This window comes from Mus pahari, chromosome X (genome assembly GCF_900095145.1).
Source record: "Mus pahari chromosome X, PAHARI_EIJ_v1.1, whole genome shotgun sequence".
NCBI lineage: Eukaryota > Metazoa > Chordata > Mammalia > Rodentia > Muridae > Mus > Mus pahari.
Window position 1 is genome coordinate 43250754 of NC_034613.1, and position 3275 is coordinate 43254028.

The 3275-nt window shown below is 48.2% G+C and overlaps 1 long non-coding RNA gene across 1 annotated transcript; it reads right to left on the minus strand.

Moving 5' to 3' along the window:
* Nucleotides 1–402: 402 nt before the first annotated feature.
* Nucleotides 403–2696, minus strand: LOC110313241. Its single transcript, XR_002380091.1, has 3 exons — nt 2339–2696; nt 1902–2028; nt 403–480 (listed from the first exon to the last, which is right to left on the minus strand). It is a non-coding gene; the product is annotated as an uncharacterized LOC110313241 (long non-coding RNA).
* Nucleotides 2697–3275: the final 579 nt, after the last annotated feature.

Below are 3275 nucleotides of genomic sequence, written 5' to 3' on the forward strand. Positions count from 1 at the left end.
ACCTGCACTATGAGCACTTTGGCACTACTAGGATCCGAGCTTGTCCTTCTACACAACTGTACACTACAGTCTCTGCCATCTGTTTCTCGGTGAAACACTGAAAGAGCCTTTGAAACGTGTGCCATTCAAATCATTTCTCAAGATATGCCTTTCAAATGCAGAGTACGAAGTAGCCTGTGCGAGAAGGGGCATTTAGAGCAGTAGATTGTAAGCTGCTTCACTAACAGCACTAGATGCACCTTAACACAAGAGACACATTACAAGGAGCAGCTCAAAAACATCCACAACCAAATTATGCAGAAACCAGGGGATTCAGTGGCCTCTGATTAAATCACCATGGTAATGTAAGAAGTGCTTGCACTGCAGTAGAACTCAAAAAGCTACCTGCACTGTAAGCACTTTGACATGGCCAAGGCATATTCCAGGAGTGCAGCCTGGAAGTCTTCCATGAGCTCTTCTTTGCCAGATCTGCAGACTCACCTGGATAAACACACTTGCGCCACACACACACACTCACACTCACACTCACACTCACACACACACACACACACACACACACACATGCACACCCCCCAAGTAAGTGAACTGTGAGTTACTATTTCTAAAACAAGTTTTTGCCTTCCATTGAGAGTGCAAATGTGGTGGTGTTACTTCAAACATTAATAAGCTCAATTATTTACACAGACTTGAACATGAATAACACTGGCAATCTCAGAATGTCTGACTCTTACGAGTAATAGGATTTTGGACTCCCTCTCCATCTAAGGAAACTTGATATTCGCATCCCAGAACATTTGCAGAGCTGTAATATCCACCCTGGTTTTCTAAGAGGCAAGAGCCTGGGGCTGGTGAGATGGCTCAGCAGGTAAGAGCACCCCACTGCTCTTCCAAAGGTGCAGAGTTCAAATCCCAGCAACCACATGGTGGCTCACAACCATCCTTAATGAGATCTGACTCCCTCTTCTAGAGTGTCTGAAGACAGCTACAGTGTACTTACATATAATAAATAAATAAATCTTTAAAAAAAAAAAAGGAGGCAAGAGCCCAGGAAAAGATGCTAAATAAATAAATAAATCAGGATGAGTACTGGAGTCTTGAGCTCATCCAGAGCTTTGGGGAGCCACACAGAAGGTCTGTATGTTTGATTACATGAAGCGTCCCTGCCCTCCCCCATTAACAGAAAATGAGACAAATTTCAGAGCTGCTTTAAGAAACAGCTTTATACTATTCACATACCGCACAGATCTATTTCAAAGGGCTATACTTCTGTTTAAACATTTATGGACCCATTTTCTCCATTAAACCTAAAGAAGTCAGATTAGCTCTTTGGCTTCATGTCATTATCTTCCACAGGAAAACCTCTCTCATTTCCAAATGTGTATCTTACCCAGGAAAATGCGGCAGAGGAAGGAGTCACAGTCTGAAGGTTCGTGAGCTCCCTCCCTTCCATGATGGAATGTTTGTGTTTGGGGTGGGGGAGCACCAATAAACTTCAGGGACACAAAACTTGAAATGTGTTCAATGAGAAAGGCTATTTTAAATGTTGGAACTTTTCGAAGCCACTTAGTGACTAAGGTAGTCCTTAAAACACTTTTAAATATAAATTAGCAAAACTTCTAAAGTAAATTTGAAATCTGCTTCCTATAGTGCAAGAATTGGCTTAGTATACAAAAAATGGTAGTACTATTCTTCTTGAACTGACTTCCTACAACTAGAGATTTTCGCCTCCACTAAAAATATATTCCAAAACCTGACTCAATTTTGTAAAACCATACCTCAGCCCTCAGAGAAAGCTCCTTCTTGCTAATACCTTTCTTTAATTAACACATCTGCTCTCCATCGTGTATGCTAGAAAGTTGCTGTACAACTTCTAAAATTGTAAAGAGGACCCAGTCTTTTACCATTTCGGGATTTTCTCTGGTGTATTCCCGCATCTTCAGCAGCGGCTCATATAGACATCTATGAACCTCCTGTGAACGCAGGGTGTGCTCCAGCCAGTCATGCCATGCACTTAGGTCCTCGAGACACCTTAGCGGCCACCAAAATTAAAGAGAAAGAAACAAAGCATTATGGGAAACGGAGTTCTCCATTCAAAGCCCCCAAAAGGCGCCAAGCCTACGTCTCTCCCTCCACTCTCAGGTTGGTGGGAGAGAAACCAAGGTGGAGTCCTTTCCCACCCCCTCCACGTGCACCCCGGCATTTGACCACCCACAAGACCTCCAGAAACCTTCAGAGCAGCAAGGGAGAGAGTCCTTTTCTCAGGAGTTGCCTGGCACCCCTCAACTACACGCTGGTACTTTGCTTTTCTCAAGACTTGCCTTGCTCCATCCCATCCCACCTTAGTTAACTCTCTAAGATCACAGCTGCGCCCGCGGAGGTACGCATCTCCTGGTCCAGCCAGCCAGAACAAGCGCGCAGGGGATCTGCGGGTGACCTGCCCCTGGTAGGTGGCGCGCGACCATCCCGCTGCGGTCCTGCCTGCCAGGACCAGGGAATCGCGCGCATCTTCATAGGGCTCCTGGCCCTCTGCTCTCCTTGCTGGTGGAGGAGGGAGGGCGACGAGGAGCCACGTGCAGGAAATGCGCCCCGACGGCCCACGCACGCCTAACCCCCAAAGTGTCCGCGCAGCGCCACTCGTGCCCACGAGCCTGTGGCAGCAGTCGGTCACCTCGAGCTGAGTCCCGAAGCTGGATCCCTGGGAAAAGCCCGCCCTTCGCCTTTAATAGCCTAGGGGGAAAAGCCCGCCCCCGCCTACCCGGCCCACACAGGAATTAGGAAATGGAACCCCCACACCGCCCAGGCCAAAGCCCACTGTGCCCCAGTGACACACAAGACCCGCTCCCTCAGCCTTGCCCCTCTGTCCCCAACACCAGAGTCCTTCCTTAATCCAAGCACCCACGGAATGCCAGTCTAAACCAGTGCCACTGTCGCCTGCCCAGAATGGTGCACTCATTACTATCTTGTCCGGTCAGGCTCCTAAGGCGCTTGTCCCATCCCCCTCTGGAGATAGGAGACAAGGCCCACGCAGTTGTGGGACCCAGGTGTCCCCACAGCCCAGCGCGTGCGCGCATGCGCACTACCTCACAGCTAGTTTGAAAGTGTCCCTAAAGCCTGTAGGAGAGAAGAAATTCATGCCCGCCATATTCACTCTAACCATGTGAAAGTTTTCAGTTCTGGCATATGAAGGTAACTGCTGAGGTTTCACACTGAGCGCCACCTTCACCCTTTAAATCAGTTTCGTAGCAGGCATTATGAGTGGTAGTGGCCCTTGGGTG